We start from the raw sequence: 27,513 nt of genomic DNA, 5'->3' as shown, positions 1-27,513 counted from the left end.
GCCTACAAGAAGGCGATGGCGGGCCGAGATTAATGGAGATCATCCAGTTGAATCTCAACCATTGCGACACCGCACAGCAGCTGTTGTGGCAGTCGACAACAGAAGCAATGTGCGACGTGGCAATTATTGCTGAGCCGTACCGGATTCCGGCTATCCAAGTGATGGGCAGATTTCCTATCCAAGAGGTGGTAGACAGTTCAAGCGAGGGTTTCGTAATCGCCAAAATTAACGGGATCTTTGTCTGTAGCTGTTACGCACCCCAAGGTGGACTTTGGAGCAGTATAACCGGATGCTGGACTCACTCACGGAGAAGCTGATCGGCCGAAATCCAGTGATCATCGGAGGCGATTTCAATGCTTGGGCAGTGGATTGGGGAAACAGATTGACTAACGCCAGAGGTTACAGTTTGCTGGAGGCGCTGGCTAAGCTGGAAGTAAGATTGTGCAACGAAGGTACCGTTAGTACATTCCGTAGAGATGGCAGGGAGTCCATCATCGATGTCACGTTCTGCAGTCCGTCGATGGCGAGGAACATGAACTGGAGAGTTTGTGAAGAATATACCCATAGCGATCACCAGGCGATCCGATATAGTGTTGGAACGCGAACGCCGACGGTACGACAGGAGACAAGGTCTAGTTGGCGAAGATGGAAGACGAAGGACTTCGATAAGGATCTTTTTATCGAAGCACTTCGAGTGAACAGCGACGCTACAAACCTTGACGCAGACCAACTGACGGAAACGCTAGCGAGGGCTTGCGATGCGACGATGCCGAGGAAATTGAGCCAACGAATAGCCGACGGCCAAGTTACTGGTGGAACGAAAATCTTGCAAATCTTCGCGCTGCCTGTCTCAGAGCTAGGAGACACGTTCAGAGGGCACGGTCTGAAATGGTCAGAGAGGAGCGAAATATAGTTTTCCGCGAATCTAGAGCGGCATTCAAACGGGCGATCCAAATCAGCAAGTCTAACTGCTTCAAAGAGTTGTGCCAGGAAGCTGACGCTGATCCTTGGGGTAACGCTTATCGAGTTGTGACAAAGAAGATCAGGGGTCCAGCGACGCCAGCCGAAATGTGTCCAGACAAGCTGAAGATCATCGTGGACGGTCTTTTCCCGCAGCATGGTTCTACGACGTGGCCGCGTACGCCGTACGAAGATGAAGACCGAGTAACCGCTGCAGGTATGCAAGTCACCAATGACGAGCTATTATCAGTGGCGAAAGGTTTGAAGTTGAAAAAAGCTCCGGGTCCGGATGGAATTCCAAATGTGGCTCTAAAATCCGCGATTTTAGCGTTCCCGGATCTGTTCAGGATGGTGCTGCAGAAGTGTTTAGTAGACGGTAATTTTCCGGACACGTGGAAGATCCAGAAACTGGTGCTGCTGCCGAAACCAGGAAAACCGCCGGGGAATCCAGCATCGTATAGGCCCATATGTCTGCTGGATACACTTGGAAGCTTCTGGAAAGGGTTATCCTTAATAGGCTTACACAGTTCACGGAGGGTGAGACTGGCTTATCGGAAAAACAGTTCGGATTCCGCAAAGGCAGATCGACTGTGGATGCAATCAGGACAGTCATTGAAGATGCAGAGAGGGCGTCCAAGAAGAAGAGGAGCGGCAATCGGTTCTGCGCGGTAGTGACGATTGACGTCAAAAACGCGTTCAATAGTGCCAGCTGGGAGGCCATCGCCGCAGCGCTGCATGGAATGCGAATCCCCGACTTCCTGTGTAAGATCCTTAGGAGCTACTTCCTGAACCGGATTCTGGTTTACGACACGAACTCGGGGCAGAAGTCGATCAGGGTTACGGCGGGCGTTCCACAAGGGTCCATACTAGGCCCGACGTTATGGAATGTGATGTACAACGGGGTGCTGATACTGAAGTTGCCCAAAGGTGTAAAGATTTACGGATTCGCGGATGATGTCGTCCTAACGATAACCGGTGAGTCACTGGAGGAGGTGGAAATGCTGGTGGCGGAAGCGACCGACGCAGTAGAAACCTGGATGAATGGAGTCAAGCTGCAGCTGGCTCATCACAAAACGGAAGTGATGCTGGTCAGCAACTGCAAAGTAATCCAGCGGATGCAGATTACCATTGGAGGGCACGACATCCCGTCGGTGCGGACTCTGAGACATCTAGGTGTGATGATTGATGACCGGTTGAACTTCAACACCCACGTGGACTATTCCTGTGAAAAGGCGGCTCAAATGATCAGTGCGTTAGCAAGGATCATGCCGAACGTCGGCGGTCCGAAAGGCAGCAGTAGGCGTCTTCTTGCGTCAGTATCATCCTCGATACTAAGGTACGGAGTTCCAGCCTGGGGAGCTGCGCTCAAGACGAAACGTAACCGGAGGAAGCTGAATAGCGTGTTTCGTCTAATGGCCATTCGAGTCGCGAGTGCGTACCGAACTATTTCGTCGGAGGCAGTTTGCGTTATCGCAGGGATGATTCCAGTCTGCATAACCCTAGCAGAGGACATCGAGTGCTACCAACGGAGGGATACCAGAAATGTGAGGAAGGCGGTGAGACTGGACTCTATGGTGAAGTGGCAGCAGGAGTGGGACAATGCGGATAATGGAAGGTGGACCCATCGGCTCATCCCCAATGTGTCGACGTGGGTGAACAGGGAGCATGGTGAGGTGAACTTTACCTCACACAGTTCCTGTCCGGACACGGTTGTTTCCGCCAATATTTGCACCGGTGTGGCCATGCGTCATCGCCATTCTGCCCGGCGTGTATCGACGTAGAGGAGACTCAGAGCACGTGATATTCGACTGCCCGAGGTTTGCGGAGGCACGTAGGAGAATGCCTGCCATAAGGGCGGACAACATCGCAGAGCGAATGTGTCGCGATGAAGGTACGTGGCATGCGGTAACCAGAGTCGTGACACAAATAATGTCAGAGCTGCAGCGTCGATGGAGAAGGAACCAGCAAGTAAGCGTCGGTTTGGAGCAAAATCCAGCACAGTGAGCAGTGTTGGGTCTCGAGTCGTCGGGGCGCCAGCGAACCGGAAGTCTTCTGCCAACCGGAATCGTCGGACCGACCTCGGCACTCGAACCGTCAACCTGCTGAAGAAAGAAGAAAGAAGAAGGAAGTGCTTCGGGTATGTAGGGCACCGCCAGTGCGGACGTTATCCACCACCGGAACTGTCGGACCACCTCTGCAACCCGAAGACGAAGTCGGCGCAATGCGCGAAAGCGTCCCCTGCGATAGCCGCCGGTAGTCGGGGGCACTGATGGAAGTTTCCTTCACCGGAGCTGGTGGACCACCCTCGACGCCGGGGAAGTCAGGAGGATTCAGTGAGGAAGTTTGCGGCACAACCGCCGAGGGATCGAGACGTGGCAGTGGCTCTCGGCAAGCCGGTCGGCGACCAACCCTAAGCAAGGGGCCGGAATTTAAGAAGAAGTGCATGAGCACAGCCCCCAAGTAGTCGCAGCATCCAGTGGTCCTGGGGATCGAGGCAAGGAGGATAAGGGACCCGGTTTATCCGGGAGGCACATTTTAGCAGGTCAGGAGGAGCCCATCCCTGTTCGCCATCGAGCATAGTGTGGATGCTCGAGGTGTCTGTCGCGCAGATTTTTGATGGCCTTTAACCCTTGCAAAAAAAAAAAAAAAAAACACACACACACACACACACACACACACACACACACACACACACACACACACAGCGGGCATTCGAGTGAGGAAGTTTGCGGCACGACCGCCGAGGGATCGAGACAATGAAGCAGTGGATCTCAGCAAGCCAGTCGGCGAACTAGCCTAAGCTAGGGGCCGGAATTTTAGAAGAAGTGCATGAGCACAGCCCCCCCCGAAGTAGTCGCAGCATCCAGTGGTCCCAGGGATCGAGGCAAGGAGGATAAGGGACCCGGTTTATCCGGGAGGCACATTTTAGCAGGTCAGGAGGAGCCCATCCCTGTTCGCCTTCGAGCATAGTGTGGATGCTCGAGGTGTCTGTCGCGCAGATTTTTGATGGCCTTTAACCCTTGCAAAAAAAAAAAAAAAAAAAAAAAACCCACACACACACACACACACACACACACACACACACACACACACACACACACACACACACACACACACACACACACACACACACACACACAGCGGCACAACCGCCGAGGGATCGAGACGTAGCAGTGGATCTCAGCAAGCCAGTCGGCGAACTAGCCTAAGCTAGGGGCCGGAATTTTAGAAGAAGTGCATGAGCACAGCCCCCCGAAGTAGTCGCAGCATCCAGTGGTCCCGGGGGGATCGAGGCAAGGAGGATAAGGGACCCGGTTTATCCGGGAGGCACATTTTTAGCAGGTCGGGAGGAGCCCATCCCTGTTCGCCTTCGAGCATAGTGTGGATGCTCGAGGTGTCTGTCGCGCAGATTTTTGATGGCCTTTAACCCTTGTAAAAAAAAAAAAAAAAAAAAATAAACACACACACAGCGGGCAGCAGGGACTTTGTCCAAGGGCTTGACGACCCCTCCCAATGGCCACTGCGAGTTAGGGGGCCTGTCTAGGATGTGGTGGGGTTTGACAGTGGGCTCTGTTGATCCTCTATAAAAAGCTGCATGTGTCTGCAAGCAGGCCCTATCAAAGCAACCGTGCGCCGCTCAAAGCACACAAGCCCAAGAGGAGTGCCAACCGGCACATCAGGATTCACACCAGTAAGATCCTGATTATGGTATACTGGTCACAGCAAACGACATTGGACGATTCTCGGTTATGGATAGGACTAGGCGTATATGGGCTGACAGTCGAGCTATTCTGTTTCCTGAGTAAAAAAGAGTGACATCTTTTTGAAATGGCAAGCAGGCTAATGGCTCGTCTGCCTCCGTCCCGATAAACAACCTGGCAGGCCTCCGGTAACGCTCAAAACCTGTCACCTATACCGGTGGGTAGTAGGTTCAGATGCACCATTCCTGATTTACGTCGATCCGGCTCTGAACACGGTGCTATAAGGCACCGGAGTCAACCCTTGCATGGACCTCACTGTTTACAAAGGCACCCATGGGATCACAAAAGGCAACTATCTACAACAGGTAGAGATAACGGCCCGGAGGGGACCCTTTAATATGGAAACGAATACAAAAAACAACGAAGGAGCAGGCGGAGCGAATGTTTTCGCAAAAAGTGGGAAGTTGCAGCGATCTCCAGTGATGTCGCAGGCAGCAGTAGCGAGTACCAGTAGTACGGCCAAGACTGCTGAGAACCAGGCAGGCCAACAGGAGCTAGGATCCGGGATCCGGGAATAGGGTGTCCAAAAATCGGAAAGTGGTGCTATTCAGGAGGAGCTACAAGCTACAAGCTACAAGCTACTTCAAAGGACCAACCTGATGGAGGTGCGGAAGCGAGTCAACGAGCTTTATGACTTCGTGAAGGACAAGCACAATGTTCACACGAAGATCAAGCTTCTAGTGACGAGCATCAAGTCCGCCGTAAAAGCAGCCGAACACGAACAGATCGCGCTAAAAAAGAGAGCCGAAGCAGCTGAAAAGGTGCTGAAAGAAGCGGCGGATCATACAGCAGTTGAGACACAGCAGGCACCTAAAAGCCCCGAATCACTCACACGGAAAAGCGAGGAAGGGATTAGGCTGGAGAGCAGGAAGTCACGAAAAAGCAACGAAATGTGCAGGACTTCGCCAGCGTGCTGAAGGAACGCGTCAAAGGTGGTGAGTGGCAGACCGTGGAAAGTCAGCAGGAGAAGAGGAAGAAGCAGAAGGAGAATATAGAAAAGAGGAAGGAACAGAAGAAAAAAGAAAAACGTCGTTCTCCTCGGGAGAGAGTTAAAGGTGATGCCCTGATCGTGGAAGCGAGCGATAAAACGTCGTACGCAGCGATCCTGAAGAAGGTGAGAGAGGACCCGGAGCTAAAAGACTTGGGTGAGAAAGTGGTGAGAACTAGGCGTACCCAGAAGGGGGAGTTGCTGTTCGAGCTGAAGAAGGATCCCACGATCAAGAGCTCGGCCTTCCGGGAGCTCATTGCCAACTCATTGGGCAGTGACGGTAACGTAAGAGCTCTAACGCAGGAAGCAGTGGTCGAGTGCAGAGACATGGACGAGATCACGACGGAAGACGAACTGAGGGATGCACTGGTCTCACAATGCAAGCTGGGGGAAGTGCAAATGACGATTCGATTGAGGAGAGCGTACGGTGGCACACAAGTAGCAGCGATACGACTACCAGCAGAGGCTGCCAATAAAATGGTGGAGGCGGGCAAGGTGAAAGTAGGATGGTCGGTGTGCCCGTTGAGATTCGCTCCACGAGTCACCAAGCAGATGGAGCGATGTTTCAAATGCATGGCGTTTGGCCTCCAGGCGCGAAACTGCAAAGGCTCGGATAGATCCGGTCTATGCAGGAAATGTGGTGAAGAAGGACACGTTGCTAGGGACTGCACGAAGCAACCAAGATGCCTGCTCTGCAAACCGGAGGACGGAAACGAGCATACGACGGGTGGCTTTCAATGCCCTGCATACAAGAAGGCGATGGCGGGCCAGGATTAATGGAGATCATCCAGTTGAATCTCAATCATTGCGACACCGCACAGCAACTCTTGTGGCAGTCGACAACAGAAGCAATGTGTGACGTGGCAATTATTGCTGAACCGTATCGGATCCCTTCTGACAACGGCAACTGGGTGGCGGATTCATCGGGTTTGCGGCTATCCAAGTGATGGGCAAATTCCCTATTCAAGAAGTGGTAGACAGCTCAAGCGAGGGTTTCGTTATCTCCAAAATCAACGGGATCTTCGTGTGTAGCTGCTACGCACCCCCAAGATGGACCTTGGAGCATTATAACCGGATGCTGGACTCACTCACGGAGAAGCTGATCGGCCGAAAACCGGTAATCATCGGAGGCGACTTCAACGCTTGGGCAGTGGAGTGGGGAAGCAGGCTGACTAACCCCAGAGGTTACAGTTTGCTGGAGTCGTTGGCAAAGCTGGACGTCAGGCTGTGCAACGAAGGTACCGTTAGTACATTTCGCAGAGACAGCAGGAGTCCATCATCGACGTCACGTTCTGCAGTCCGTCACTGGTGAGGAACATGAGCTGGAGAGTTAGTGAGGACTATACACATAGTGATCACCAGGCGATTCGGTATAGTGTTGGAACACGAATGCCGACGGTACGGCGAGAGATTAGGAATAGCGGACGAAAATGGAAGGCGAAGGACTTCGACAAGGATCTCTTTATCGAATCACTTCGAGCAGACAGCGGCGCTACAAATCTCGATGCAGATGAGCTGACAGAAACTCTTGCGAGGACATGTGATGCGACGATGCCAAGAAGACTGGAGCCAAGGAGAAGCCGGAGGCTTAATTACTGGTGGAATGAAACTCTTGCTAGTCTTCGTGCTGCGTGTCTCAGAGCCAGAAGACGCTTTCAGAGAGCAAGGTCTGAAACAGTCAGAGAGGAGCGTAAGATAATCTTCCGTGAAGCTAGATCGGCCTTCAAACGGGAGATTAAAGTCAGCCAATCTAACTGCTTCAATAAGTTGTGCCGGGAAGCTGACGCTGATCCTTGGGGCAACGCTTATCGCGTCGTAACAGCGAGAATCATGGGTCCAGCGACACAAGCGGAAATGTGTACGTATAAGCTGAAGATCATCGTGGACGGTCTCTTCCTGCAGCGTGATTCTTCGATGTGGCCGTCTATACCGTACGCAGATGAAGACGGAGTAACCATTGCAGGTGTGCAAGTCTCCAACGACGAGCTGTCATCAGTGCCGAAAGGTCTGAAGATGAAGAAAGCTCCGGGTCCGGATGGAATTCCAAACGTGGCTCTAAAAACTGCGATTCTGACGTTTCCAGATTTGTTCAGGATGGTGCTGCAGAAATGCCTGGAAAGGATTATCCTTAATCGGCTGACGCAGTTCACTGAGGGCGAGACTGGCTTATCGGAAAAGCAGTTCGGATTCCGAAAAGGCAGATCGACGGTGGATGCAATCAGGACGGTCATTGAAGTTTCAGAGAGAGCGGCCAAGAAGAAGAGGTGTGGCAATCGATTCTGCGCTGTAGTAACGATTGACGTCAAAAACGCTTTTAACAGTGCCAGCTGGGAGGCCATCGCCGCAGCGCTGCACGGTATGCGGGTTCCTGACTACTTGTGTAGAATCCTGGAAAGTTACTTTCAGAACCGGATCCTGGTTTACGAAACGAATTCGGGGCAGAAGTCGATTAGGGTTACGGCAGGTGTTCCGCAAGGTTCCATACTAGGCCCAACGCTGTGGAACATTATGTACAATGGAGTTCTAAAACTGAAGTTGCCCAAAGGCGTGAAGATCTTCGGATTCGCGGACGATGTCGTCCTTACAATAACCGGAGAGTCGTTGGAAGAAGTAGAAATGCTGGTGGCGGAAACGACCGACGCAGTTGAAAACTGGATGAACGGAGTCAAGCTGTAGCTAGCTCACCACAAAACAGAAGTGATGCTGGTTAGCAACTGCCGAGAGATCCAGCGGATCCAGATTACCGTAGGAGGGCACAACATACCGTCCGTGCGGGCTTTGAGGCATCTAGGAGTGATGATCGACGACCGGTTGAATTTCAACACCCATGTGGACTATTGCTGCGAAAAGGCGGCTAAAATGGTCAGTGCGTTTGCAAGGATCATGCCAAACGTGGGTGGTCCTAAAAGCAGCAGTATACGTCTTCTGGCAGCAGTATCATCCTCGATACTGAGGTACGGAGCTCCAGCCTGGGGAGCTGCGCTCAAGACGAAACGTAACCGCAGAAAGTTGAACAGCGTGTTTCGCCTAATGGCCGTTCGAGTCGCGAGTGCGTACCGAACCATTTCCTCGGAGGCAGTTTGCGTTATCGCAGGGATGATTCCAATCTGCATAACCCTTGCAGAGGATATCGAGTGTTACCAACGGAGAGATACCAGAAATGTGAGGAAGACGGTGAAACTGGACTCTTTGGTGAAGTGGCAGCAGGAGTGGGACAATGCGGATAATGGAAGGTGGACCCATCGGCTCATCCCCAATGTGTCGACGTGGGTGAACAGGGAGCATGGTGAGGTGAATTTTTACCTCATACAGTTCCTGTCCGGACACGGTTGTTTCCGCCAATATTTGCACCGGTGTGGCCATGCGTCCTCGCCTTTCTGCCCGGCGTGTATCAACGTAGAGGAGACTCCAGAGCACGTGTTATTCGATTGTCCGAGGTTTGCGGAAGCACGTAGAGGAATGCCTACCCTAAGCGTGGACAACATCGCAGAGCGAATGTGTCACGATGAAGATACGTGGAATGCGGTAAGCAGAGTCGTGGAGGCAATACTGTCAGAGCTGCAGCGTCGATGGAGAAGGGACCAACAAGTAAGCGTCGGTTTGGAGCGAAATCCAGCACAGTGAGCAGTGTTTGGTCTCGAGTCGTCGGGGCGCCGGTGAACCGGAAGTCTTCTGCCAACCGGAATCGTCGGACCGACTTCGGCACTCGATCAATCAACCTGCTGAAGAAAGAAGAAAGAAGAAGGAAGTGCTTCGGGTATGTAGGGCACCGCCAGTGCGGACGTCATCCACCACCGGAACTGTCGGACCACCTCTGCAACCCGAAGACGAAGTCGGCGCAATGCGCGAAAGCGTCCCCTGCGATAGCCGCCGGTAGTCGGGGCACCATCAGTGCGGAAGTTTCCTTCACCGGAACTGGTGGACCACCCTCGACGCCGGGGGAAGTCAGGAGGATTCGAGTGAGGAAGTTTGCGGCACGACCGCCGAGGGATCGAGACAACGTAGCAGTGGATCTCAGCAAGCCAGTCGGCGAACTAGCCTAAGCTAGGGGCCGGAATCTTAGAAGAAGTGCATGAGCACAGCCCCCCCGAAGTAGTCGCAGCATCCCGTGGTCCCGGGGGGATCGAGGCAAGGAGGAAAAGGGACCCGGTTTATCCGGGAGGCACATTTTTAGCAGGTCGGGAGGAGCCCATCCCTGTTCGCCTTCAAGCATAGTGTGGATGCTCGAGGTGTCTGTCGCGCAGATTTTTGATGGCCTTTAACCCTTGTAAAAAAAAAACACACACACACACACACACACACACATACACACACACATACACACACACACACACACACACACAGAGAAGTGCATGAGCACAGCCCCCCAAAGTAGTCGCAGCATCCAGTGGTCCTGGGGATCGAGGCAAGGAGGATAAGGGACCCAGTTTATCCGGGAGGCACATTTTAGCAGGTCGGGAGGAGACCATCCCTGTTCGCCTTCGATCATAGTGTGGATGCTCGATGTGTCTGTCGCGCAGATTTTTGATGGCCTTTACCCCCCGTAAAAAAAAACACACACACACACACACACACACACACACACACACACACACACACACACACACACCCACACACACAATCAATTGTACTTCGTTCAGTTACGTGTTATCCTTACTACCCAGATTGTTTCAACAGTATGATAAATGGTATTTCACCAATTTACAATATGTGGAAAGGGCGGTTAAGTTATGTTACTATACAAAATCGGTCATTTTCTCGAACAAAATTTTCCTAATATTATACAACATAATGTTGAGATATCATCCGTTTTACGAGGTTCGAACAATAAGTCTTATTTTAAAGTTATAATCAAAGCATACCAGGAGAATTTGTACAACGGTACCCCTTGCGTTATATTATTGCTTCAGAATTTATTTTCAATTTCTTTCATTTTATTAATCATTCCTATATCAACCGAGATATCAACTTACAGAATATTTATTTTATCAAATTTATAAGATATTAAAAAATTAGATTAGATGAACGGTAAAGCGTACATTGGTACTTCGCGCACCTGAAGGAATAAAATAGACCCAATCTCGTGGCCCTCAGCCTCTTACCCAGCAACTCCCATCGTCCTATCCCCATGCCCTTGGTGCTGGCAGAGCCACTATAGGGAAGATCGGTAGCCAACTCGGTGGGAACTAGTGTGCTGACAGAGAAGGGGGAGGTTTGATCCTTTCCTGGGGTCCAAGTCTAATCGAGCGTCTGTCTCCACGTTAGAAGCGGCTCACACAGCGTCTGTTTTCTATTTTAGGGAGGCTGATCATCGTCTGAGTGCCGGCAGGGTCTTAACAAATTGTGCACATAGTCCACCCAAATTTAGGTCTCCCGAAAATTCAGGGGTTGGTGACAAGCCTTGTTAGTCAGCCTAAATAAAACAGCAACGAATAATCAGCAAGAGAATAACAAAGCAAATCAGTTAAACTTACCATTATTCATTCCTTTGGATGGAATTTTAATTCCACAATGGTACTTCGCGCACCTGAAGGAATAATATAGACCCAATCTCGCGGCCCTCAGCATCTCACCCAGCAACTCACATCGTCCTATCCCTACATTCCCGTGGTGCTGGCAGGGGTACGAGCCACCTTAGAGAAGATCGTAACAACTCATGGGAACTAGGTCGTCCCAAAACAGATAGACATCATAGAACAAACTGCAAATTTCAAAGTAGGCTCTTTGTGTATCAACAATTGACGAACGGCACTCCGTATATCCAGGGCGACAGAAAGAGAAAGCAAGCGTGTCTCTCTGTCTTATGTGCATTGTTCAGTAAAGCTTGACTTCCACCTAGGGTTCGCTAGCTTCCAAAAATCATCGAAGAATCACCTTCCACGGCAAAGATGCCTATATTTATGTGGTCGTACGCTGACAGGGAAGGGGAGGTTTGATCCTTTCCTGGGTCCAATCTAATCGAACGTCTGTTCTCCATGTTAGAGCGGCTCACAACGTTCCCCATTGTAGGGAAGGCTGATAATCGTCCGAGTGCCAAGCAAAATTGTGCACCATAGTTCACCGGAAATTTAGGGGGCTGGTGACAAGCCCTGCAAGTCAGCCTTAAAATAAAACAAGCAACGGATAATCAGCAAGAGAATAACAAATGCAAATCAGTTAAACTTACCATTATTCTTTCCACTTGGATGAAATCCTAATTGCAGCACTTGAACTAACTTTTATACTGCACTTGTGTTTTTTTTTATAATAAATACGGTGCATGGAACGGAAAGTGTCAACATCTTTCGATAGACGGATTATATACAATTATTCATCAACTGTTCTCCGAACTTTAACCATATGTATTGTTGTGCAAATGATGTGTTTATACTCTGAATAATCATAATCCTGAAAAGCAATTATGGTATTAATGTAAATGAACAACAACGTAAATGTTAACGGTGTGTATTAAAATGAGTTTATAATTAGTACATTAGACGAAATGGTTTTTTTCTATGCGGGAAGTCAGCTTTAATTACACAGGAAACCAACAGACAATGTTTGGGACTAACATCATCCTCAATGTGTAAAAACTGGTGATCCAATATAAAGCAATAAAAGTGTCCGAATGCAGGTCAATTAAGGGATGAGTAGAAATGTTGACGTGATACTCGCTTGATGGAAGCCGACGAGTCATCTGCACTCACGAGAAATCACTGGGATGGTGGATATATGGGTAGGGCATGTAGCAGGTTCGTCTTGGTAAACAGTAATACGTGTATAACGTGTTTGATCATCGTGCACTAATTGTTCAATTACTGACCGCACTGATAGAACAAAAATTCCGTGATCTCGAGACCGTTCTGTTTTAAACAAAACCTTCGATCGCGCATATTTGAATAAACTTACCGCACAAAGCAGAACAAAAACCCGTGGCCTCGAGATCGTTCTACTTTTAAACGAACACTAATTTGAAAACACTTTTATCTTTGGTATTCAACGAAGATAAAACTAACACAATGCAGGTCCGGTGGCTTCTGCATACGCTATAACCAACCGACTCGCACTAATGAGCTCTATCAACTATTATTCATCACCTGGATTGTCCCAATCTCGCATAATGTAAGCTCAGCAACTTTTCATGCCGAAAACGCGTAACTTCAGTCGTGTTAGAGTTTTGTACTATTTCTAGCTTCACCTTAATAATCTTCCCTTTCATATTTTGTATAAACTGGCACTGATGTCACAAAAACTACTTAATCTGTACCAACAGTCATGTGAATAAATGTGTTTAATTGTTTCTAGTAAATCGTTTTTTAATACGTTATTTCGGAATTTCCCACCAAATTTCCATACAAAAGGTTATGAGCCCAGTATCGTTGGAGGTGGAAATTAGCTCGATTCGTACGGTTTCGAAACAGTTTCGCGGTAGTTTGTCGGCGGTGGAAATCGGTCGGAAGTTCGCGTGATTCGTCGCCAAAACAAATGGCTGAGAAGGTTGCGATTGAGAAATTGGGGGATCATAACTGGCCCTATGGATAAGGTCAACCTGATTCTCGGTGAGAAGGGTCTGACCGATTTGTTAAAGGAGAAAGACCATCAGAACCAATGAGTGGCTACAAAGACGGAATTGCACAGTCCGTCATCGGCTCCTTTGGAAGACACACAATTGTATACGTCATGATCACCGCGAAGGAGGTGTGGGTTGCGCTACAGTCGCATCATGAACGTAAATCGATGTGCGGAAGTTTTCTTGATGCGGAGTGAATTTCACTACGGATGCTGGATCAAACGTATGACTGATCATCTTTCGAAATAACAATGCTGCACAATCGCCTCGCTGGGATAGGGAAACGATGACTGACCATTGGCTGGTGTCAATTATCCTTTCGAGTCTCCCAGAATCATACAGTTCTTTAATAATGTCCACTCGAATCAAGGCCGGAAGAAGAACTATCTCTGGATTTCGTAAAGGACGACTCTTAGACGAGTGGAGAAGGCGAAGTAGTGGTGAAGTACATAGTAGCAGTCTGCAGAAATGCCACAACGGGCTTTGCAGACAGGCACTAATCAAAACTGTGTCATTATTGTGGCGGGGAGGGCACTTCAGCGAGATTGCCGCAAATGGTACCTGATCAGCAGCGAAAGGGTGACAGTCGCAACGGTCGCGGTGAGGCTGGCCGGTTGCAAGCACTCCAAACAGAAAATGAACAAGCCAAGAAGAAAGTGAGGTTTGTTTTGTGTTCGACCGAAGAAAGAAGATGAACTTTGGTATTTAGATTCAGGTGTACCTCCCATATGACTGGTGATGTGTCAAAGCTACGGCAGTGGACATTTCACGAAAGCAAACTATTTGTCTAGCAGGAAATGAAGTGCTATCAAAAGTGTGTCGTGACTGTTTGAACGCTTGGTAGTGGTAGTAACCCTGTAAATCTCAAGTTGAAAAACGTTCTGTATGTGCCGGATTTGAAGAACAACTTGCTATCAATAAGCAAAATTGCTGACGAGGGACTTCAAGTTACGTTCAGCGAAAGTGAGTGTAAATAATGGAAAATGATATCATCGTGCTGAATCCTGTATCATTTGAAACGAAGGAATGAACAATCGTTGCTGGTGCAAGCGAACCATCGGGATGAATGTCAGCATATCAAGTATTGGCGTCTAGGACATCGGCACATGGAAGACATTAGAGTAGAGTGGGGCAAGAGTGCGCGTGGGGTAAGAGTACGTTTTCGATTTTTTGAAGTAATAAAAAAAGATAAACTAGCAGCACTGCATCAGTTTGACAGGTATTCTGCCAACTATTATCATGTGTAATTGTAAACGATTTGAATAAACAACAAGAGATATGGAGTTAGATAACTTTTGTGTTTTTAAAATAATTGATTTCCCAACTAGTATTTCTATACCATATGTACGTTCAATCAGGTGACATTATACCATTTCGATAACCATTGTAGAGTACTTTGTGGTCAAAACAAATCCGTTGGGTTTCAAGAAGTCAAAACCATTACTTGAATAATTTTGGGACTGTGGGGTAAAAGTACCAGGAACCGGTGGAGAAGTACGCGTATGAATCTTCAAGTTATGATGTCAAACCCGTATCTCCGGCGAAATACGACTTCTTACAAAGCGTAAAGATCCACAACTAAGAAAAAGGACAGAATTTGAAATTATCACAAGTTTTTGAAGTTGAATAATTCGTGTTAGAAAGGACTTAGCGAACAAAGCACTGAAGCGAAATAATGAAATTGTTTTAGGACTTGTACACCTAAACATAGTACGAAAACACAATTTCATCTAAATGATAATTTCATTTAATCAAAAAACATTCATAAATTACGCAACGTTTAGCTAGGAGGGTTGTGAGATGTGTGACGATCCATATAAAAGTTCTTACAAATAGTGTAAGATAGGAGGAAGGGTGATGAAATAGCCAAATTTTACGTTACGTGATTGGTGGACTTTCTTTAAGGAAAATGCCTTTATATACGCCAGCGAAAGATATATATTTTACCTCTGTAGTTTTTGTATATATAAAAACAATGGTTTTTCATATAAGTACATTTTAGGACCCCTCCTTTAAGAGTTACTAATCTTTAAACATTCCTAATATATGCTCATTAAACATCAATTAATTGTTATTAACTCTTATTTGTGTTAATATATACCATACATGATTGGATAAATGCGCTCTTACACCCGATGCGCACTTTTACCCCACCGGTGGGTGAGTCGTTTTCACTGTCTTGCAATGAGGTTCTACTAAAAGCATATAATTTAAATATTTTCCACTGGGTAACATAAAGGAAGAGTACATAAATCATCGACACTGATTTGATATGCAGAAGCTTGCTTCAAGGGCCACATGATCGATTGAAAACTAGTGCGTACTCTTGCCCTCCTCTACAGATAGACGTTCGATAACTGCAAGTCATTTAACTGCAGCTTTTAACTGCAATTGATAGTTGCAACAGTTTGGTTATCGGACCGCTAAACTCAAACTGATGTCAAACTCAATGACAGCTGCATTGCGCTGCACATTTAGATGCACTTTATTACATCTGACGTCGATTGACAACCGTTTGACGTCTAGAATCGTTGCAGTTATCGAACGGCATTCGTTGGCTGAAAAGTAAACATTTTGCAGTTATCGAATTACTGTACAAGAATCATTCGAGAAGGTCTAGAACGGGATTAAACATGATTGACTGCGGAATTGATCGGTATGCGGTACTTGCTGCGAAGGCAAGCTTTCTCGTTTGCCATTTCGCAAATCTCTATCAAAGTCTAGAGCTGTTGTTCGGATTTGATCCATTCCGACTTATGTGGGAAGAGTTTCACCCCAGCGGAAATCGTTATGTTTTGACATTCATTGATGACTTCAGCAGATGTGTAATTTTCCTCTTAGAACACACATCTCAAACCGAGGAGAAGATCCAGAATTTGTCCAACTAGCTCGAACGCAGTTCAGACCTCGAAGGTTATCCGTACAGACGGCGGAGGAGAATACTCCAGTGTATCTTTGAAATCGTTTTTACGGAAGGAAGGATTTTGCTGCAGCCGCCGTACAGTCCACAAAACGCAAAGCTGAACGTATGAACAGATCGTTGATAGAAATGACTCGCTGTCTACTACGTGATGCTAACTTGGATAAACGGTATTGGGAGAGATATACCGCCAATTACCGGAATCGTCTTCCTTGTTCTGCACTAACAAACGCGCTATGTGCTGTGTACGGCGAAGCCAGAATATAAGCACCTACGTATTTTCGAATCTATCGCCTATGTTCACGTACCTAAAGAGAAGAGGAAGAAGCTCGATCAGAAAAGCCAGCGGATGATATTTTCGGTTGACAGATGGGCGAAAGGCGTACCGTTTCCTCGACCGAAAACCGATAATGTGATGATAAGCCGGGATGCAAAATTCGTCAAAGAGTTTCAAGAGCGAATGTATTCTAAAGTTGTTCCTGTGTCGAATGTTTCGGATTAGCACGGATGATAGCAGGATGGTACCGGAGAGAATGTAGTAGAATTTGAATTAACCGTTTACCGACTACAACGAAAGATCAGGATATTTCTAATGGTGAACCAGAACGTGAACTCGGAATGAAGCGGAAACATCTGAGTTTGATACAGCGGATGAGACGGAAGAATCTGATTTTGAAGGATATCGTCATGAAGAATTCTAAGACGTTCGCATCGTGATACGAAAGGAAAGGCACCGTGCGATTGATCGAAGAGGCCAACGCGGTACGAATTCAGGAGGAGAATGAACCCAAGTCGTATGCAGCTGTATCGTGTGCCAAAAGGATCAATGGAAGACTGCAATGGAAGAGGAGCTGTCATCTCTGAGAACTGAAGACTTGGCACTTGCTAAGGCACCGATGTGAACAGGATCTAGGCAGCCGGTGGGTGTATAAAATTAAGCGTAATGCCAGGGTGATCGATCAAATTAAAGCTAGACTGGTGGCGCAGGGTTGTAGCCAAAGATCAGGAGTAGATTTTGAAGAAGTATATGCGCCGTCGCTCGCGGCAACATTCCTAACCCTACTGGCAGTGGCGAGCTACAAGAAGATGATTCTCAAACATGTGGATATAAAGACTGCTTACCTTAATGGAAGACTGACAGAGGAGTTTACATGAGGCAACCTCCGGGATTCACGGCACCAGGCAGCGATGGAAAAGTGTGTCGACTGTTAAAGCATATATGGTCTACGTCAATCCGCCCGTTGCTGGAACCAGCGTATGGACACAGTGTTGAGAGATGGGATTGAGCTCGCAGATCCATGTTTGTATATACGGAAAGTTAACGGCAAGCAGTGTTTGTACCTTCTACGTGATGTATTGTTATTGGTTGTACCGAAGAAGATGAGATAGATCAGTTCATGGAGAGATAAGTCATTTGAGGCAACAGCATTGGGAGAATTGAAATACTTTCTGGCCTCGAAGTTGATCGTGTTTCTGTAACTACAGTGTATGTTTTCGGGCAATTTGGGTTAGGAGATGCTAAATCAGCTCGTACGCCAATGGATGCAGTACGCTCGTGGTGACTTGCAAAGTCAACCACTAACTGACAACATCAACTATAGAAGCTTGGTTGGATCGTTGTTATCGTGTCTGTGAATGCACGACCTGATATTGCGGTTGCTACTTCAATCCTTGCTAAAAATATCACAGAACAGAGGCAGACTGGACGGCAAAAAGCGCATCAGATATCTTCGCGGTACCAATTGTACCATTGGAAACTCAACTTCAGTGGATTGTACCACTGATAGGTTACTCCGACAGAACTGGTCTGGGACCATAGACCCTGAAGTCTATATCAGGATTTGTATTCACAATGGCCGGCACTGCTGTGACCTGGAGAAGCAAGCAACAAAACATCGTCGACTCTCATCAATGGAATTGGAGTATATCGCGCTTAGTGAGGCAACGCAGGAGGTGTTGTGGTTACGACGGCTACTAGCTGATTTTGGATTCCGTCAAGAGCAACTCGACGGTATTGTATGAGGACAATCAATCGTGCATTGCTTTGTACGGTCAGAGCGGTTAATACGATCTAAACATATCGAGACAAGGAAATGTTCGTGCGGAACCTTGTGAAGGAGGAGAGATAGTTTTGCAGTACCTTTCTCTGAAGAGATATCGCCGACGCGCTAACGAAGCCCTTAGACAACTAGAAACTTGAAATTGTCGACGCAAATGGGATTGCGCGGAGAGAACTTTGTATACTACGGGCTAAGATTAAGGAGGAGTGTTAGCGTTTTGTACTATTTCGTAGCTTCACCTTAATAATATTCCCTTTCATATTTGTATAAACTGGTAACACGGATGTCACAAAAACTACTTAATCTGTACCAACAGTCATGTGAATAAAACTAAAATGTGTTTAATTGTTTCCTCGTAGTAAATCGGTTTTAATACGTTATTTCACGGAATTTCCCACCAAATTTCAATTAACCAAAAGTCGAACCGCGCGCACTTTAGCATGATCATTCAAGCAGAAACTGTATATAACCAACGAGAAAAACTAATATGTCTTTTCTCAATCCATTAATACTTCCAGTGTAGGAACCGGTATGGTGTAGCACCGCTTCCGATCCAGAGATCACGTGTTCGAATCCAGGTTGGGCGTTTTGCTTTTTTGCGTAAAAACGTCCTTGGCCATAACTTCGAAACGCAAAGTTCGATCGATTTAATGTCAAATAGGAACCAATAGGACTGCATTCCGTCGAACACAACTTTTGAGCATATCGGATACCAAATAAATCAAAAATGTGTCTCACATTTTTGTACACATTTTAAAATAGGTTCTAGGATCTTTTAAAATAGGTGTTCAATTGTTCATCATCGTGAGAATAAACAATTAATCACTCAAAGTGAGCGATCGATCATTTGAATGTGAAGAAAAAAAACTTCAACGCCATCATTATTTCTTGGAAGGGGTGTCAAGGAAGCAATGCTTTTATTTGAAACTATGCAGTAAAAAAACATTATTAATTAATGTTGTTACAACTCCAGAGCACAGAGAAACAGACGTCTCACTCAACACATGCTCCATCGTTCACCTAACGGTTGATTTAATTTTTTGTAGGCGGTCAATCGGCCACCGATGGCGCTTCCATCGATTTTGCTTGTGTTTGACGTTTGCGCACTACCGCCATCTGGTTGCCGCTTGGCCACACACACTGTGATTTTAGCATTGGGCAACAATGTTTTCGTGACGATAATTATGATTGCATTTTGTTCTAAGTTTCTTTGTGTCCAGAGTGTCAAAGTCTACTCAATGAGCATTCCATGACACGATAGAGCCACACAAAAAAGCGGCGCTTATCGAGATCCTGGATCATATTTAAAGGATTGTTACCGAAACAGTTATGCAAACGTACGCTGCCAACCCCGTACTGCTAACCGTTAAATTGCTCCTAGAAATTAGAATTTTTTAGAAGAGTTTTAAAAAACTTCCCGTATGCTTCCCCATGCAATATTTTTCAAATATCATCCTTCGACTTCTTCTTCATGCAACCTTTAATCGTCAATTTCCTTAATATATTTTAAGAGCACAATGAGCAACGCTGTGGAACGGTTCTACACAAAAAAATAAAAGTTTTCCTAGTAATTTTCATATGGGGAACAAAAGTCAAAATTTGAATCACTCATCATACTGCTTTCGGATGTCAATAAACGCATATAGACAGAAAAATATTTATTAAAGTTTGCAGCCTATATCTGTATCATTAAATAACTTAATCTATTCTTTTTTCTAGTCGTGTGTCAGTATGGTATCTATTGTATGTTGTAGGTAATCATAAGTTCATAGACTGTATAGGTTTTCTCCGACTTTTGTGTGAATAGTTTTTTGAATAAGCATACCTTTGAACTCATTACAATGATTGTACAAAGTTAGTTTCCAGAAAACTGTCGAGCTGCCGTTGAAGTACTGAATCTGGTCTATAAATACACTCATTGAACTAATAAAGGTAAAAAATCAAATGCCTACAAACTGATTCGTTAATGTTTATACTATACTTCGATAGTGTGCGCCTGTGGTGCTTGATAATACTAAAAAATATAGCAGTTTATTCTTTGAAATCGGCTTTTGAGTGTTACCTAATATTAACATACTGCAATTCAAGCTACATTGGATATAAGGGCAATGAAAGTTATGAGGTTATGAGGCATGCGTGCTTCCCCCAAGTCGACGAAGAGATTTTATGAATTTGATCTTTATTCCATGATAGAGCTTGTATTTAAACAATAACATCACAGACATACAGATATAACATTAGATCGCTTTATCACCTAAAGAAAGTCAATGAATTCGTTAAAATATGAAAGATGATAAATCTCGAAGTGCTATATCTCTTTGCCTGGGATAACACTGTTACATAAATGTAAAGTTAGATTTAAAATGTGTTAATATAGATTTTAATTGTCAGATGACAGAAGGAAAAAAATTAAGGCTAATGTTGACGAAACCGTAAAATATGTAAAGATTGATAAAAGATTAGATGAAAAAAAATGTATTCTAAAATTTTTAGTTTTTAAAACACGACTTCACTTTCAATTGCCGATTTAAAATGCACCTCAATACTGCAATCAGTTTATTTTAATTTTCTTAGAATGTATAGACCATTTGATTTGTGCGTTGATTAAAAACAGCAAATGACATTTACTAGATCAGAAATGTTATACTAAGGACACAATGTTATTCCAGTGTGGGTGTACAGTGCCAACTGTCAAAACGCATAGAGGAAAAATGGTATCATGGTACAGGGACGCAGTGGAATCAAATGTCTGTCAAGGTATAATCTCAGGTCGTATTATATACAATTGAAGTTTATCTTTGGACACATCTGATTCCTATGTGATTCCTATATCTGATTCCATTTTTCCTATATCGTTTTGACGTGCACTAACACTATACATTCATAACAGTCGCATGATTGCTTGATTTCCTATTTACATGGGACTTTTATAAGTTTATGAGAGTTTAATACGTATCACGCTGGAATCACAGTGTTTGTACATGATATTATGTGTATGGGTGTCTGTATGCCTTTATGTTTGCAATAAATGCTACTCTTTTCTTTTTTTGAAATATAGTCATGATTACTCAACAATTGTACTGTAGCTCAATTTATCTTCAAATATTATGTGTAGGACTGTCAACAAATCGATGTTTTGTACCGTCTTTGCTGCAGGAAGCTCTGCGAGTGAACTAACACTGCCGCTAAAGCCGTCGTGATCTAAGTTCTGAGAAGGCTACGTGTTAGTTGCGTATTATATTTGTTTTTTATCACATTAAAGCATACACAATAATTTGATTTTTAATTTGTGTTTTGACAAATTTAGCAGGGTAAACAAATTTATTAATTAAGAAAAGATTTTTCAACAAAAGTGAGGATTCAACGTTGTATAGCGGAGAAGGCGAAAAGGAGAGATCGAAAGAAAAAGTAGAGAGAAGTATGAGTATTCTGATCACTGACAAACGGTCATTATGTACGAGTTCGTTGACCCGATCATGCTTGCAGTTACAAAAAGTAAAACGTTAAAGCGAATAATTGTTGTAGTAGTTCAACAACAATAATAATTACCTATAAAATAAAAATAACATTCGAATTTTACTTATTAATATGAACCTAATCGAACAGACTGAATATTTAACATGTAAATTGGTACGTATTAAACATTAAAAAATATTCAAAATTAAAAAAATATTTTTGGGTTTATATAAATTAAACTGTTCTATACACTGGAACTAATTTACATAAGGTTTGGATGTATAATTTTATCTCGTTTTTATAAAATTAAAATTAGGTGTGCTAAAATAATCTGATCAGTCAAAATGTGCATGGCGATGGTTCTCCCAACAGCTAATGTAACTCTGTCATTTGCCTCCGCTTGTACCAATGTTCTGTTCCATTTGCACACCCAAAGATGGTACGCAACACTTTTCTATCGAAAACTACAGGACATTTTCCATGTCTACTAATGAGCATTTTAAAGATGAATTGGTAGGCGTGAATTCTTTTCGATCGGAGCGTTTGCAGAGTCCATAGCATATGATGCTGCCACGATTCTATCTCTGGTATAGCTTTAAGAGGATTCCAGTGACCCAAATACGCTTCGATTTCTTCTAGCGATACATCTCGTGTTGGGTTACATTAGCAACCCTATAACCGAGACCGCAGGTGAAAACTGTCGAAATGCAACGTATGAAAATCATGAAATCGTGAAAATAATACTGGCATCACTTGAACTTTTGCTTGCTTCTTATGGTGAAAATGTAAACAAGTCGATGGAACCGCTTTTGACGGTTCGATTGAAAAGATGGCGTCTTCGATCTCTTATTGTAGTATTTCTAGGTTACATTTTGTCTTCTTGAGCCTCTTCCTATCATGTATTTCGTCTCAATTATTATGTGATGATTAGTCCAATTCTTCCCTCTCCAGTCTGATGCAGGCCCTCAATCTTCTCAAAGTTACGTTCCATAATAATATCTCTGTCCGCCTCAAATACCTGAATGAACTTTGTAAAATCAACACTCATGTCAATCTCTGCCCTTCGTATTACTTCCTCCAAAACGATGTTGAATAACAGCAAAGAAAGACCATCACCCTGCCTTGACCCTCAACGCGTTTGAAAGGGACCTAAGGATGCCCCTCAAACTCAAACTACGCACATCACCCGATCCATCGTCGCCTTAACCAACCGTATCAGTTTAACCGGAAATCCATGTGCGTGTAGTAGCTGCCGTAGTTGATCTCCATTGATTGTATCATATGCGGCTTTCAAGTCGATGATGAATTGATTATGTGTAGTTGTTTTCGCTGCATTTCTTCAATATCTAGCAGGGTTTAGAAGCCTCAATAGATAACGAACAACGATAAAGATAGGCAAAACTGTTCTGAATCAACAAGCCATGATAACAAATTTATCAAACTTGTATACAAGTGCGAAAAACAGAATCGGATAGGCAGCTCCACAGAAAATGGTGATTCTCGCTTTGTTTCGCTCCTTTCGTGTTGGTTACTGCACAGATGTGTAGAACAAGTTGAAATGCATCATCAAGCCAGTGCTCCCCGCATTTGGAGCTTTCTGAAAGAAATTTATTATGAATAGCATCCCGAATCAGTTCTCTATCATGACAGATTGCGAAAAAGTCTATCTTGACGCTTGCGAAAAATTCTGATCCTCAGTCCCTGTTGATATTGTTGTTCTTAGATGTTCCTAAGCTGTCTTGAATTGGATCGCATCAAGCGTTCCAAATAGGAGTTTACCCTGTGAAGCAAAACTGGGGAATGCGGACTCCGTTCGCTATATAGCGAAAAATGTATGCCAGCGTCGCTGCCGCGACTACGAACACCAATTTAAAGCATCGTTCTATGCTGCGTGGTGCATACAAATCGCTCAACAATCATCTTTACAAACAATATACTGCATGTCGAGAGTATGCTTTCATTTGCTAATGATCTCATGATTCATGTTGTCATTAAAATTCTCCCCAACTCTCTTGTTGTCCGTCCGTTGGTGCGAAGAATCAATAAGTATTTCACGATAACCTTCAATCATTCTGCAGCCACTGTTCCAAACTTACTCTCAATGACCATCGTTCAGAAATCATGGAGTGCAAATCGTCAGCTCGAATGACATTCAACAAGCTGTCACAGCTGCCAAGGTGAACAGGTGAAATGAACTATCCGAATCGTCTCGCAAGGTTGTCCCTAATTGCTTCTCGCATTCAAAGTAAAAGCCTCGAATGGATGCTTGCTAGGCCTTTTTGTCGCCGACTTGTTTGAGATTGGAATGTCTTCGTCAGTATTTAGACAAAAAAAATTAAACGTTCTATGCGTTTGAATAACATTCATTAAGACTTCTGCCGAGTGGACTATAAATGAAAGTGTCTTATATGAGTCCTGTATGAGACTTCCGTTTTTTAGATTTCCTGAATCACATCAACTGCTAGGTTTCCAAGACAAATGACCGTATATACACCAATTCATCATGCAGCTAGCACGTTATACTCAAAACGTCGTACACTGGTCCGAGATATGAACCATAATTTGCATCGATGTTGGGCGTCTTACCGCTGGGTTATGGAAGAACACAAGATACCACTTGCAAGATGTTTGCACATAGTTCAGACCCGTAAGGCCGAATCCGGAAATCAGAATAGAGACTAACGGACTTGAAAAGATAGACCGGGAAAACAGAATCGGAAAACTATAAAACACTAATCTCATCTAGAGAAAGAGAATAGCAAAAGACAACAACACAACCAACAGTTTACACATCGATGAGGGGTTAGTTAGTTTGAGGAAGAACCTTTGTCCGTCGGGACCCCAGTGTCAGGCTGCTCAGGCTGGAGCTAAGATTGTACGTCTCGGCGACGGGGGCATCGGTGTGTTCTCTTCCACCGGTAGACATGTTTCGACCATCGCCTCCAAACAGTTGACGAACAGCTCCGACGATTCGACCATCATGTTGTACTGAAATAAATAAACGATGTTAACGCGAAATCTCTTCGGCATGCCATTGGAGCTTACCTTCGTGAACGGCCCTGCGAATCGCCATAAGCCTCCAAAGCCACAACTCTGCAAGAAATGAAGAGGCTGCTGGGATGCATCTTCGGTTGCCAGCATATTCTGGATGATGCTTTGAACTGATGCCAGCACGATCTGATCGTTTGATACCGAGAGCACGTTGTTCACTTTTGATCCAGCAAGGAATGACTACGATGATACGGAAAGTCGTTAAACCTACATTTTCAAAATAACCTAATAAACCACTACATCACCGGAAACACCTTGGGGAATACGACTGATCCCTCGGCTGATACTGATACAAAACGCGCAGTTCAGCTTCGTCAGTGGCGTACTTCACCAGTGTTGCCAGCACCGTTGAGACCAGGGCTTGCGTCGAAGAGTCCGGCAAAACTTCCGGATCAAGCAGTACATTCGACTCTTAGAAACCGAAGATCGCGATCCAGTTCACAAACTTAATCCTCGTGCTAAAAAGTATCTACTATTGAGATGTAGCTGTAAAATTCAAGTTCTGCATTGTTTGTTGCTGGTTTTGTAATAACATACACACATATACATACATGTAAACACACATCTGAAGCGGGTGTGTTACACGTGACTATACAATGGTGAAGTGGTTTAAAACGCAAGAACAAAATAAATTGTCCGATGTGACATCAACGTAACGTGATCTGACTTTCTGCATATCCAATACAAGTGTAATAGAGACAGAAACATTAAGAAGTAAAACGAGCAGCGGTGTTGGTAGCAACAGACACAATGTGAAAGTGAGAGAGAGAGACAACGTTACTTGATACCTTCTGGTCGGTTATTCGCGGATTTCTCCTGGCTTCCTTCGGTGTCGGAACGGAACGATCGTTGCGTCTTGAACGCAGACGAGCGTCTTTGAACACTGTTACGTTCCAGCGCGATTTAACCAATCATGTTTTTGCGTTGTGTTATGACAACGGAACATAAAACGCAAACACACAATAGACGAATCGAATGGTAAATCAAGAAAGAACCAAAGGAAGAACAAGCATGTGTGTGTTGGATAATGTTGATAAGATTCAGTGTTGCCAATTTAGCCGGAACAGTTAAAAACGTTTATCGAGTTGCACATCAGTTATTTGTTTAAGAATTACCGATGAAAATTATACGTTCATTGGTAAAAGTTGAATAAAAAACGTAAATTTGAAGCATTAAACAATTTTCATACAAATGTAAAACGAGTAGAGTTTTAGAATGGAATTTGGTGGTCAACATTAAAGATGACGTGGTGGTTTTGGTAGTGGTGGTTAGTGACGTTTGATGGCGATTGATATATAAGGTTAGACAATCCAAACACACACAACATCGTTTATTTTTTGCGGGCAGGCGCAATGAAAGGAGGAAGAAGAAAAAATATCGAATTAAGCCACACGTAATAAATATGTTGAAATATGGAAATAAATTGGGAAGGATAATGAATAAATTATGTTAATTTATATGTTTAGTGAACGACTGACGACTATAAATAGTTAATTGATTATCATCAATGTGTTCTGATTGATTATGTAAACATTTTGTCTTTGATTAGCTTTTGGCCAATAAGTGACCTATAAAGAAAATATGCCAAAATTATAATCCACAATAAACAACACAAATTGCCTTTTATGTAAACTAATCTTATGTTGTCCATTGTGGAAAACCTATAGCAATGATGCTGACTAAGATTTGAATATGGCAAACCCAAATCCAAGTTTCGATCACCGTAAAATCGCGGATGTGCCATTGCCCAGAGTATTCAAAGGTATATGGTTTACAAGTATCAGTACCTATATTCATCTTTTTTAAATATTTATTTAAGTGATTTTATTTTTTAAATTAAGTTCATCACTGGCTATATTATTCATCTTAGGCGAACACACTTGATAACCCACAAACCATCGGAAGGTTCAAATTATTGTCATCCAGTCATTGATAAGAAAGACAGCCACGTGCTCATACCACCCAGTGAAAACCACCACGAGGAGAAAAAGCAGTCTCAGCAGGATGGGAATATTTTGTTTCAAAACTCATCATCAATAGCGAAGACATAATTATATCCGGTGGATGCTTTATTTGGTTGTACTTCGCTTCAATTCAATAGTTTTCAAAAAAAAACTGCGTTTTGCAACAATTTTCCCCAAGAGACGATATATAAGAGAACGTGAGAGTAAATCGTCGATTCCCCTCTTGGTAAAAAAAATGTTGCAAAAAGCAGTTTTTAAAACTAAGCAAATCAACCAAATAAAGCATACACGGGATATAATTATGTCTTCGCTATTGGTTGATGTCGTTTTAAAACAAAAATATTTCCCCCATCCAGCTGGAAACCGCTTTTTCGGCTTTTTCTCCTAGGTGGGTGGTTTTATTACTGGGGGTGGTACGAGCACGTGGCTGTCTTTCTCGTCAATGACTGCATGACTATGCACCCTCGTGCAGCATGAAAAGAGAAATTCGAAGTGCGGGAAATGTTTGACAGCCAAGTAGGGTAAGACGGTATAATATGCCCCCCCCAAGGCAACTCCTTGATAACTTTTTACTTTTCAACGCAATTTATGCAAACTTTGTGTTTTGGTAGTCCATGAAGTCGCAATGTATTGCCCAGTAGTCTATAAAATATTACAGATAACACGTACAGGTCTGAGAGACCGTTATTATAAAATAAAATGTCCATTAAAACCAAGTACAGGGCTTGATTCCTGTGGTAATTTTGCACCTCTGGAATTTTAAAAAATCCTAGGAGGAATCTCGATAAATCTTGATTTGAGTTT

At 44.5% G+C, this 27,513-nt stretch overlaps 1 protein-coding gene and 1 long non-coding RNA gene across 9 annotated transcripts in view; both read right to left on the bottom strand.

Annotated features, from left to right (window-relative positions):
• Positions 1 to 27,513, bottom strand: part of LOC134219559 (neurofibromin) — a 124,194-nt gene that overhangs the window by 32,881 nt on the left and 63,800 nt on the right. The window lies entirely within an intron of this gene.
• On the bottom strand, positions 24,545 to 25,151 carry LOC134226104 (uncharacterized). Its single transcript, XR_009983399.1, has 3 exons — positions 24,986 to 25,151; positions 24,740 to 24,925; positions 24,545 to 24,682 (listed from the first exon to the last, which is right to left on the bottom strand). It is a non-coding gene; the product is annotated as an uncharacterized LOC134226104 (long non-coding RNA).

This window comes from Armigeres subalbatus, chromosome 3 (assembly GCF_024139115.2).
Source record: "Armigeres subalbatus isolate Guangzhou_Male chromosome 3, GZ_Asu_2, whole genome shotgun sequence".
Classification (NCBI taxonomy): Eukaryota; Metazoa; Arthropoda; class Insecta; order Diptera; family Culicidae; genus Armigeres; species Armigeres subalbatus.
This window is presented reverse-complemented; position numbering and strand designations above follow the sequence as displayed.